Raw genomic sequence first — 13,182 nt, forward strand, 5'->3', positions numbered from 1 at the left:
TTTTTCCCCATTGGTTATGTCTTCTATAATTATAAGAGAATATCAAAATAAAAAAAAACTGGTATTTGTACAATGAATGTTTAAAAGTTTTATGTCATTGGGGCACCTGGGTGGCTTAGTGGGTTAAGCTTCTAACTCTTGATTTCAGCTCAGGTTATGACCCCGCAGTTCGTGAGATTGAGCACCACAGTTGGGCTCTGCACGGACAGTGTGGAGGCTACTTGGGATTCTTTCTCGCTCTTTCTCTGCTGCTTCCCTCACTCGTTTGAGTTCTGTCTCTCAAAATAAATAAACATAAAAAACGTTTTATGTCATTTATCTTACATGTAGACTCATTACTAATCCTTTTAGTAATAACAATCAAGATAATACAATCAAAATATAGCTCTATTTCATCACTACAAAGATATTCTGCATTCCATCCTTTTATAGGTACACTCACCCCCTTCCCCCTCACACTCTATAATCGGTTGAATAACATACCTCAAAAATGTGTTTCTTTCCAGAACCTAAAGAATGTGTCCAATAAGGATACATAGATATAGGGTCTTTGTAGGAATAATTAGTTAAAGGTTTTTAGATGAAAAAATGCTATACTTAACAATGGAAGCTAAATCCAACAACTTGTGCCCTTATGAGAAGAGGAGAGGATGTATAAAAAACACGGGGAAGAAAGTCATGTAAAGACAGAGACTGAGACTGAAGTTATGGAACAATGAGCCAAGGAAAGGCAAGGATTATTGGCAACCACCAAAAGCCAGGAGAGGTGTGGAAAAATTTCTTTCTCAGTGACTCTGGAGGGAATGGTGTTGATACTTTGATTTCAGATTTCTAGCCTCCAGAACTGTGAGGATAAATTCCTGTTGTTCCAAGCTGCCTGGTTGTGATACAGTATCCCTTGCTTTTTGAAAGTTCAATGTGTCACTTCACCTTTATTTTATTCATCTTTTAATTTATTTTCAGTTAATCTATAGTTAACATACAGTTCATTAGTTTCAGGTGTGCAATATAATGGTTCAACCATTCTGTGCATTACAGAATGCTTATCATGGTAAGTGTACTCTTGACCCCTTCAGCTATTTCACCCATCTCCCCACCTACCTCCCCTCTGTATGCCACTATGCTTTTCTAAAGGATCTATATTAGTACCTAGTTTTGCTAACTGAAAGAAATCCAAAGAGGACTTTCTCTTTTACAAAAAGAAGAGGGAAAAATGGCAAAAAGTGAAAAAAAGCATTCAGCATTCAGCGAGCCCTTACAGGAGGTCACCAACCTCCTTTCCTGATCACTACACTCAGCATCAAGCTACCATAGCTGTGAACTGTGTCTGTGAGCATCTGTGCTTTATCTTGATTTATTTTGTGCGTCCATTAGTGAGCAGTGTCCTAAGGTATCAGAAAAGACTAAGAGAGTGCTTTTGGGGAGGTCTAGAAATGCTTAAAAAGTTTTCCATGTAAATTAACAGTAACTGCTTTTTCACTTTACACCACTTGGGCTTAAGAAAGATTTCATCGAAACACTCTACTTTTGGATGGTAGGGAAAGCTACACTTTGTTACAGGAACTCTAGGAAACTCAATAGATCATTCTTTTTTTTTTTTTTTTTTTTTTTTCAACGTTTTTTTTATTTATTTTTGGGACAGAGAGAGACCGAGCATGAACGGGGGAGGGGCAGAGAGAGAGGGAGACACAGAATCGGAAACAGGCTCCAGGCTCCGAGCCATCAGCCCAGAGCCTGACGCGGGGCTCGAACTCACGGACCGCGAGATCGTGACCTGGCTGAAGTCGGACGCTTAACCGACTGCGCCACCCAGGCGCCCCAACAATAGATCATTCTTAAATGCTGACTAAAACTAATATGTTCTCTAGCTCTATAATTTTATCATTTAGGGAATGTTATATAAATGGAATCAAACAGTAAGTGACCTTTTGAAATGGCTTCTTCACTCAGAATAACACCCTTGAGATCCATCCAAGTAGTTCCATGTATCACTAGTTCATTCCCTTTTATCACGGAGTAGTATTCCACAGTATCGCTGTAGCAGACACTGTTTCATCATTCTCCTCTCCAGGAACATTTTGAATGCTTCCAGGTTTGGGCTATTATAAATAGAGTTGCTATGAACAGGTTTTAATATGCTTTAATTTCTCAAAAATAAGTGACCTGGAGTCTGATTATTGGGTCATATGGTAAGTATATGTTTACTTCATTTTTTAAAGGAAAGTGACAGATTATTTTTCATAGATTTTCATAGGTTTCATTTTGTTGATGTAATAGATGTATAATGGTATCTTTCTGTGGTCTTAATCTTCATTTCCCTAATGGCTAGTGAGGTTGAATATCCTTCCATGTGCTTTACTTTCCATTTGTATATCATCTTCACTTACATGGCTCTTTATGTTCTTTGCCCAATACCTAGTTGAATTGATTTTTTTCTCTATTTTGTTTTTCCTTCAAGAGTCAAAAGACAAAGGTACAGAGAAAATGGTGGATCAGGTCCTAAGAATCCAAACTGGGGTGATTTCTGTGAATATTTTTTTTAATTTTAATTTTAATTTAATTTTATTTCATTTTCTTTTTGCCTCATATATATCAGACTGAATAGATGAGTACTGGTAAAGGCACCAATCTAGAAATGTCAATGGGGACAAAAAAAGAAAAAAAAGAAGGAGAAAAATAAACCTTTTTCTCTCTAGAAAAATGACCAGGAAAAGTAGAGGCTAGTAAGATGGAAACAGTTCAATGATAACTCCTCTACTTAAGGCAAGCGCCAAAGAAAATACCGTGGCCCCACCACCAGCCCTCTCCCCAAATCCAAGTGGAAAGCCTACATGTCCAAACTTATCAGACTGTAATGGCTCACAAATTTCCATCAGGGTGTTGTGAGTATGGAACTGGGCCTTTCCCACAAAATAAGTGGCAGTAAGCCCTGAGTGTGATGTCGGTGAAGATCACATGGGAAGCCTATACTTTTTCCCCATGTGTCAATGACGTGCCCCTGCTCTCTCCAAAGGGATAGTTTCAGATAGTTTCCAGCAGTAATATGGTCTCCTTCTCCTCTCACGTAGGATACTATCAGTGGAGATCTAGTAGGGAGCATGAACTAGCAAAACAGCACAGCAACCCAACCAGCCACCTGTCTAGCTGTGAGTAGTTCCTCTCTACTCAACCCTGTATGTCAAAAATTTTAAAAACTCGATGAATGGGCTCAGCAGAAGAATAGAGAAGAAAAATTAAAGAAACAGTGACCTTGAGATGAAACAATAAAAATTACCCAATCTGAAGAAAAGAGAAAACAGACTGAAGAAAAAAAAAAGATAAATGCAATTTAGGGACATGTGGGAATATAACAAAAGATCTAACATTCATGTTATTGGAGTCCCAAAGGGTAAAAGAAAATTGGGCCAGAAAAAGTATTTGAAGAAATAATGACTAAACATTTCCCAAATTTAGCAAATGACATTAAGTTCAGATTCAACAGTTGAGAAAACCCTGAACAGGTTAATACAAAATAAATGCAAGCGATTACACATCAGTCACACTTCTAAAAAGTAAAGATCACGAAAAACTCTTGAAAGCAGTCAGGAAAAAAAAATGAAGAAAAGAAACCTTACTACCTAGAGGGAAAAAAGAATTTGAATAAAGGATTTGAATAACAGAGAATTTCTCATGAGAATTCACTGAAGCCAGAAAGAATTGGCATATTTTTCAAGTGCTAAGAAAAAAGAGAGAAAAGAAAAAGAAAAAGAAAAAAACTGTCAAACAAGAATTCTGTATCAAGTGACAATATACTTCAGAAATAAAGTACTGAGGGGGGAAAAAAGTGCTGAGAAAATAAATTGTCAAATAGGAATTTTATATCAAGAGAAAATATACTTCAGATGTAAAAGGGAAAACAGAATGGAGGAGCTGCCAAAAATTAAAAAATAGAGCTATGATATGATGCAGTAGTCACACTGTGGGTATACAGCCAAAGGAAAGGAAATCAGGATGTCAAAGAGATGCCAGAACTCCCATGTTCACTGCAGCATTATTCATAATAGCCAAGATATTGATGAGGGAATGTGGGGTAAGCTGAGGACAAAGTACAGGCTAACAGCATTCCCACCCAGGTGGAGTATGTGTGATATTCCTCGGACACTCCTGGCTACCCAAGAACAAAGGAAAGGGGTTTAAGTGCTTGCTCTGGTGGTGTGGGAAACAAAGGCAAATGAAAAATTAAATTCCCTTACTGCCTATAGCCCATTGGCAAGTCCCTGAAATCAGCAGAGCGACTTCCCTCTAGGAGCTCAGCTGCCTCAATGATGACACTTTGCTAGGTACAAAAGAGAATCTTGGCTTAACATTATCCTGATTCTCTCGGGAACCTCTAAGTCTACTTTAACATATAAAAATTTCTTTGGAAACTTCCTTTTATCTCAACTCCCCCAAGATATATGCTGCCTGGCTCCGAGCTTATAGCCTCCTGATATATATCTGAAGGGTCTCATGTGCGAGGTAATAAATGACATTTCCTAGCAACAGCCAGTCCTTCAAGGTCCTGGAGACTTTGCTTCCAAAATACCTTATAGACTTATTCTGTTTCTAAGGGTATATAATCAGTTACCTGTCACAACCCCAGTTCAGCTCTTCCTGCCCATGGGTCCTATCCCCGTGTCTTAATAAAATCACCTTTGTACATCTTCAAGAATTCTTTCTTGGCCTTGGGCTCCGGACCCCAACATCACCCCAAAACTTCATCAATATGGAAACAACCTAAGAATCCATGATCAGAAGAATGAAGAAAATGTGCCATATAATGAAACAATATTCAGCTATGAGAAAGAAGGAAATCCTGTCATTTGCAACAACATGGATGGAACTTGAGGGCATTTTGCCAATTAAATGAAATAAGACAGAGAAAGGCAAACACTGTATATCATTTATATATGGAATCTAAAAAAGCCAAACTCATGGAAACAGAGACTAGAATGGTAGTTACCAGGGGATGGGAGTTGGAGGAAATAGAGAGAGGTTGGTAAAAAGCTTTCAAGCAGACAAATAGACAAACCAAAAAGGGTAAGACATTCCAGGTGAAGGAAACCTAAGAGAAATGTTCTCCAGTACACTTAGCCTAAAAGAATGGCTAAAAGAAAATTTTTAAACAGAAAGGAAAAAATAGGAAACTTGGAGCAATAAAAAACAAGAAAGAATAAGGAAAAAACAAAGTATGGGGAAATAAAATAGACATTTCTCCTCCTTTTGGGTTTTCTAAAATGTTTGACGATTGAAATAAAGATTACAATAGTCTCTAATGTGTATTTCAAAGAAATATTTAAGACAGTGAAATTATAGGTGGAGCAAAACAGAAGGACAAAAGGAAGGAAAGATTCTATATTTAACCGAATTTTTAAAATGTTGACTCCAATAAAATGTGATATGTTTTGTATATAAAGTGTAATACCAAGAACAACCATGAAAAAATATGTATGTAGAGAAAGGGAGAGACAGAAACACACATAAAACACTCTAAATCAAAATGAAAAAATTAAAATGGAATTCTTAACATATGGTCCACTAACCAACATGGATATAATAAAATATAAACAAAAAACTCTGCCCCAAAACAGAAAGAATAAGCAGAAAATAAAGTGACAGATTTAAGCCCTAACATATCAAAAATTACATTAAAATAAGCCATATAAAAGACATTGGCAACACTGATTTTTAAAATTTTTTTAACACTTATTTATTTTTAAGAGAGAGAGAGAGAGGGAAAGCTTGTGTGTGTGCAGGCATACCCGCCTGCATGCGGGGGAAGGTCAGAGAGAGAGAGACAGAGGATTCCAAGCAGGCTCCAAGCTGTGGGAGCAGAGCAGCCAGATGGGGGGGCTCAAACTCAAAAACTTACCATGAGATCATGACCTGAGTTGAAATCAAGAGCCCATCACCCAACCAACTGGGCCATCCAGACACCCTAAGCAACACTTATTTTTAAAAAGGATCCAACAATACAAGGTCTGCAAGAAATTCTCTTCGAATATAATGATTGAGTTTGGCTGAAAATACAAAGCTGGGAAAAAAACCACATCATACAACCATTAATCAAATACAGCAGAAATGGGTATATTTTTATCAAATAGAGTAGATTTGCAAACAGAAAATTACTGGGTCAGAGAGGGACATTACATAAAGGTAAAAGGGTTAGTCCGTGTATAGCAATCCTAAATGTGTATGCATCAAATAACAGTACTGAAAAATATCAGTAAACAAAGTGAATAACAATGCCACTTTTGTATCAGTTGTGGAGACAAGGGTTTATATTTTTTAAATTTCTTAGATTTATTTACTTATTTTGAGAGAGAGAGAGAGAGAGAGAGAGAGAGCAAGTAGGGGAGGAGCAGAGAGAGAGAGGGAGAGGGAGAATTCTACACAGGGTCCGCAATGTCAGCACAGAGCCAGATGTGCGGCTCAAACTCAAAAACTGGGAGATCATGACCTGAGCCAAAACCAAGAGTCGGACACTTAATCAACTGAACCACCCAGGTGCCCCTGGACACAAGGGTTTTTTAAAAACTGATACAACAGGGGTGCCTGGGTGGCTCAGTCGGTTAAACGACCGACTTCGGCTCAGGTCATGATCTCACTGTTCATGAGTTTGAGCCCCACATCAGGATCTGTGCTGACAGCTCGGAGCCTGAAACCTGCTTCTGATTCTGTGTCTCCCTCTCTCTCTGCCCTTCCCCCATTTAGGCTCTGTCTCTCCTTCCTTCAAAAATAAATAAACATTTAAAAACTGATACAACAGTTAGATAATAATCAAGGATATAGAATAACTCAATAATATTAGCAACAAACAGAATCTAATCATATTTACAGAACACTGAAATCAACAGCACAAGGATACCTATTCTTTACAAGAAACAAATATCAAAATATGCTGGGTCATAAAATAAACCTCAACAAATGTTAAAGAATTAAAATCATATAGGGTGTGTTCTCTGACCACAATGGAATCAATCTAGGAATCAGTAATAGAAAGAGAACAGGAAAATCTCCAATTATTTGGAAACTCAAAAACACACATCTAAATAAACAAGGGAACAAAGAAAAACTTCAAAAATACATGGAACTGAATAAAAATGAAAATATAATGTATCAGTATCTGTTGGAAGCAGCTAAAGTAATTTTGAGAGGGAAAACAGCATTAAATCCTTACATTTAAATAGAGAAAGGTCTCAAAAAATTCAAGCCACTTATGAACTAGAAGAAGAACAAATTAAAAATACAAAGCAATCATAAGGAAGGAAATAATACTAGTAAGAGCCAAAAGCAATGGAATTGAAAAGAAAAAGGCAGTAAAGAAAACCAATAAAACAAAGGATACCACTAGAGACCCTGCACAAACACAACAAAAGCATAATAAGGTAATAATGCAAGCAAATACTCACATTTGACAACTTCAATGTTAGGAACCAATTCCGGGAAAAGTACAAACTACCACAATGTACCCAATTTGAAATAGATAATTTGAATAGCACCGTGACTATTCAGGAAATTGAAATTTTAATTTAAAGACTCTCAAAAAAGAAATCTCCAGGCCCAGACAGTTTTACTTGCAAATTCCATCAAATATTTAAAGAAAAATTAACATCAATTCTACACAACCTCTACCAAAAGTTGGGGGGGGGGGGACATTTTCCTACTCATTTTATGAAGTTTATCATTTATCAAAAGCAGGGAGACAATACATAAAGAGTAAAGACCATATCCCTCATGATTCTGGTAAAAAAAAGTCTTACAGTCAGTTAAGCATCTGACTTTGACTCAGGTCATGATGTCACGGTTCGTGAGGTCGAGCCCCACGTCGGGCTCTGTGCTGACAGCTCAGAGCTTAGAGCCTGCTTTGGGTTCTGTGTCTTCCTCTCTCTCTACCCCTACTCTGCTCACACTCCGTCTCTCTCAAAAGTAAAATAATAAAAACCTCGACAAAATTAAAAAAAAAAAGTCTTAAAATATTAGTAAATATAATTCAGTAATAAATGAAAAAAATACATATTATGACCAAGTGGTGTTTATACCAGGTATACAATGCTAGCTCAAAATGGAAAATCAGTTAATATAATCCATTATATCAACAGGCTAACAAAACATTTAGAAAAAAAATCAACAACTATTCATGATAAAAGCTCTCAGAAAAATAGGGATATAGATAGACTCGCACAAATTAAAGAACACCTACATAAAACATAAGGCAAATAATGACACTTACTTGTGAAAGAAATTTTTCCACCAAAGTTCAGGAACAAGGCAAGGGTTTCCACAGTCGTCACTGCTGTTCAAGATAGTTCTTCACGTTCTAACCAGTTCAATAAGGCACGAAAAGGAAATCAAATGCACACAAATTAGATGTTGAAATAAACCCCACTTTTTGCAGATAATTTGATGTCTTGAAAATACAGACTTTTCTTGTTTTTGCAGATAATTTAAAAATTCCGAAAAAAAAAATAAACAAACTTTGAGAACAAATAATTCAGCAAAATCACAATATATGAGATTAACATACAAAAACCTATTGAACTTCTATATCCTAGAAATGAATACTTGGGAACTGAAATAATAATAGTAATAATAATAATAATAATAATAATAAAACAGTACCATTGTCACTGGGTGCAAGGGGGCTAAAAAGGAGAAAACTGGAGCATCATCAGCATACAAAGTATAATGTCCTCACACCAAATGTTCCAGAAGAGGGCTTCCGCAAGACCTCACTGTAAGCCCCATTAAGGCATTTTGCAGACCCTCTGAGAGCGCCTGCACCTGACCATGAGGCACTCCGGAGCGCAGGAGCAGCAAAAATCCCGCACCTGATCGCGAGATCCCTATGGCCGGCATCTGGAGGGGGCCTCACCTGGACAGCCAGGTGGAGACCCTTCATCGCATAGGTGTGTGGGCCAAAGTGGAACTGAGCGCTCTTTAACATACTAATAATATCGTAGCTCCCCTCCGAGGCAACCATGGGAGTATAGTAACAAGAAAAAATATGAGCATTTTTGTGTAAATTCAACAAAACATGTATATAGGCCTTGCATACTGAAAATTATAAAATAGTAATGAAATAAGATCTAAATAAATTGAAACACTATAAATGTATTTTAAGATTCAATGTGGTAAAAAAAATCAATTCTCAATTTATATGGTTTTAATGCAATTCTTATGAAAATTCCATCAAGTTCTTTTGTAGATATAGAGAAGATGATTCTAAAATTCATATGGAAAGGTAAGGCAACTAGAATATCAAAACCATTTTGAGAAAACATAATAAATTAGGAAGATTATTCTACCTGATCTCAAGACTTATTATACAGCCACAATAATCAAGACCATTATGTTAACAGAGGGATAGACACATATCAATAGAACAAAAAAAGAGGGCCTAGAAATGGTCTTACATAAGTATAGTCAGTTGTTTTTGATAAAGATACACAATCAGTTTCATGAAAAAAAAATGTCATTTCAGCAAATGATGGTGGAGCAATGAGAGATCCATAAACAAAATAAATAAACAAATAAAACTCAAAATACATCATTGATTCAAATATTTAACATAAAATAGTAAGAATCCTAGAAAATAGCAGAAATATCCTGGATCCAGGGCTTGATGAAGAGTTTCTAGACAGTACACCAAAGAAATGATCCATAAAAGAAAAAAAACCCAATAATTAGACTTTGTCATTCTGTAAAAAAAAAAATAATAATAAGAGATGAAAAGATAAGGTAGACTTGGCGGAAATACTTGCAAACCTTACATGTAACCAAGGACTCATATCTCAAATATGGAAATAAATTTAGCCCTTTGTGTTTTTATCATTTTATAGTGTACTATATTCCAAATCTGTGTTGAAACAAATCAGCTAATTAGATCATGTTTGATGTAAATGTACAATTTTATATGAATGCAGTGGGAGGTGAACTTCATGAAGAAGTCCAGAAACTGGATATTTTTAATCATCTGTGACTAGAAAATAGGCCAAAGAACCATATATTTAACTAAAATCTTAAAAAATATCTTCTGCCCAGTAGTTTGGGGATGTTGTGACTCAATATTCCTGGCAAGTCATTGTGTATGAAGGATGTGCACACATCTACAGTTCATTCTCTGACAAAGCCTAGACGGTTAGAATCTTTGTTCTGTCCCTTTCATTTTTCCCATGTGACTCTCAAATCTTTGAGGCAGTGACTTGCTATACATTTTATTTCATTTGGCTAAGTTCTAGCTGGCTTTTAGTACATGAAGTCTTAGAATAAGCAGACAATCCATGCTTATAGAAGCCAGATCTTTAGCAGATAGATCAAAGCCAGAGTGTGAGAAGGATTGATTGTAAAGGGGAGTGAAGGAAATTTTGGGGTAACTGAAAGTTTCTATATCTTAATTATAGTGGTGGTTACATGACTATATATACATATACACATATGCATATATACACATGTGTATATGTATGTATATCTATGTATGTATATCTATATGTGTATATCTGTCAACATTTTTCAAGTGTTTTAAGTTGATGCTCTATCAAGTTTTGGGCTTTCATAGTAATTTTGGAGACCCCTCCACTTATTCTCAATGCTGGGAAACACTCACCAGCAGTTCTTTTTGATCTTGGGTAATCATCATCTATAGAAAATCACGTATATTTCTTCCTTCATTTATTGGGCATTTGATACAGCCCTATTCAGACTTTTTTTTTCCTGCAATCTCACTGTTTATTCCAACACATTCTCAGAGCCCACAGAACTACCTCTTGTAGTTCTGAGACCATCAGAGACCATGGCTGTAGAAACAGCCTCTGGGGGAGCCTGTGTGGCTCAGTCAGTTAAGCATCTGACTTCAGCTCAGGTCATGATCTCATGGTTCATGAGTTCAAGCCCGTCACTGGGCTCTGTGGTGACAGCATGGAGCACTGAGCCTGCTTTGTATTCTGTATCTCTCTCTCTCTCTCTCTGCCTCTCCCCCACTCACATTCTGTCTTTCTCTCTCTAAAATAAATAAATAAATAAATAAACATTTAAAAAAAAGAAAAAAAAAAGAAACAGCCTCTGGTCTTTCATTGCCTCAAGGTGAATCAGTTATGATCCCAATGTATCTTACAAACCAAAGAGGACAAGTTCTAAGAAGTCTCACTGAAACCCTCTTCAATTGACTTAAACTTTGGTAGAAGGATTCTCCAAACCCTCTTACATATTTGCAATAGTCTTCAAAGAAATTATTTCCAAGGGGCTCCTGGCTGGCTCAGTTGGTTAAGCATCCCACTCTAGATTTCGGCTCAGGTCTTAATCTCACGTTTCCTGAGATTGAGCCACACGTCAGACTCTGCTGACAGCATGGATCCTGTTTGGGATTCTCTCTCACCCTCTCTTTCTGCCCCTCCCCTCCTTGCTCATGTTCTCTCTCTCTCTCTCTTTCTCTCAAAATAAATAAACATAAAAAAAGAAATTCTTGTTCTAATATAGATCTCTTCTCTTCTCTACATTTGGGTTATAAAACTAGGTCCTGGTTTTCTATTCTGCAAGTTTTATTTTATGTGGCCTGGCACCTCATGGCTGGACTTTTCTTGGACTTTTAGTCAAAACCTTCATGAAGCTTCCCATTTTAATATTATATTTTAGAAAAACAAAATAGGTAAAAATTAAAATATTAAAAAGATAAGGGGGCACCTGGGTGGCTCAGTCAGCTAAGCTTCTGACTTCAGCTCAGGTCGTGATCTCATTGTTCATGAGTTTGAGCCCCGCACCAGGCTCTCTACTGTCAGCGTGGAGCCCATGTGGTTCCTGTCTCCCTCTCTGTCTCTGCCCCTCCCCAGCTTGTGCCTTCTCTCTGTCTCAAAAATGAATAAAAACATTTTAAAAACGAAAAAAAAAAATAGACAACAAATGTTTTCACCCCATTCCATACATCCTCCCTACATACAAACACTCTTTGCAGTTTATTGTGTTATATACGTACAGATTCCCACATAGAAGTATCATATAAATAATGATATATGTTATGTGCCTTAGGTTATTTTGCGGCATATGCTTTCTTCTCTCAAGAATACATTTACTAATTTTTCAATATCAGTATGAGAGATTTATCTCAATTTTTAGTGGCTGTATGGTATTTCCTGGTGTGAATATAGCCAGTCCCTTATTGCAGGGTATTTAAGATTTTTTGTCTTTTGATATAACAAATACTGCAGCAATGGAGAACTTTTTATGTATTTTCAAAGACATAAATGGGCTTATTTTATATGATAAAAAACTAAAATTAAAATTTCTAAATCAAAGGGTATTGTGATTACATATTTTGATGTATATTGCCAAGTTGCTCTCAAATCTGTCAAGCTAATTTAGATTTTTAGCAATGGGAACTGTTTTCCTATACCCCTGTAATGCTGTCTTATCAAACAGTGGACTTTAACAATGTAAGAGAAGAAAAGTGATACCTCATCTTCACAAATCATGTCCTTTGTATATTTTCTATTTGGCTGTTAGTTCTTTTCTCCTTGTGATTTGTTCATACTCTGGTTGTATTAAGTCTACCACTTAGAGTGAAAATTTCCCTCCAGTTTGTATTTTATATTATCATTTCAGGATATTTTTGCTTTGCAGTAACTTCTATGTCCTATTTTTAATGCCTTTTTCCTTTTTTTACAGATTCTAGGAATTTCATCTTGCTTATAAATTTTATTACCATCACAAAATACTTATGGTTTTAATGTTTATGCATATTTAATTTTCTAAGTCACTGTAATGTCATCTTAAGAAGTATTGAAATATTGAAACTGTACCAGAAGACATTTCTATTTCATTCATTTCATATACTGCATGCCCAAAGAATACGTAAGAGAAAACAACTTTGGAACATCCTGCATTTATGGGTTAGATAAAGTTCTTTCTCTAAGTTGTAGACTTCTGACTCAATTGTTCTTAGATTTTAGGCTGTTTGAAAAACATAATATGTAATAATTGTATTCTCTATTTCTATATTGTTTTCTACACTGAAAATTACTGAAACATGCATTACCTAAATTATGTCTGATAACAAGTATGTAAAAAATTAGTCCAATATAGCCATCTTTATTTTTAATTTTTTTATTTTGAGATAATTATAGTTTCACATGTAATTGAAAGAAATAATACAGAGAGCTAACATGTACCAGT

The 13,182-nt window shown here is 36.0% G+C and overlaps 1 long non-coding RNA gene across 1 annotated transcript in view; it reads right to left on the reverse strand.

The window, feature by feature from the left end:
* Positions 1-7,495: 7,495 nt before the first annotated feature.
* The window catches only part of LOC125934328 (uncharacterized), a 150,638-nt gene continuing 144,951 nt past the window's right edge, over positions 7,496-13,182 (reverse strand). Inside the window, exon 4 of the long non-coding RNA XR_007461321.1 lies at positions 7,496-8,338. This is a non-coding gene — a long non-coding RNA (uncharacterized LOC125934328). The remainder of the gene's footprint in view (positions 8,339-13,182) is intronic.

This window comes from Panthera uncia, assembly GCF_023721935.1.
Source record: "Panthera uncia isolate 11264 chromosome A1 unlocalized genomic scaffold, Puncia_PCG_1.0 HiC_scaffold_17, whole genome shotgun sequence".
NCBI classification, from domain to species: Eukaryota; Metazoa; Chordata; class Mammalia; order Carnivora; family Felidae; genus Panthera; species Panthera uncia.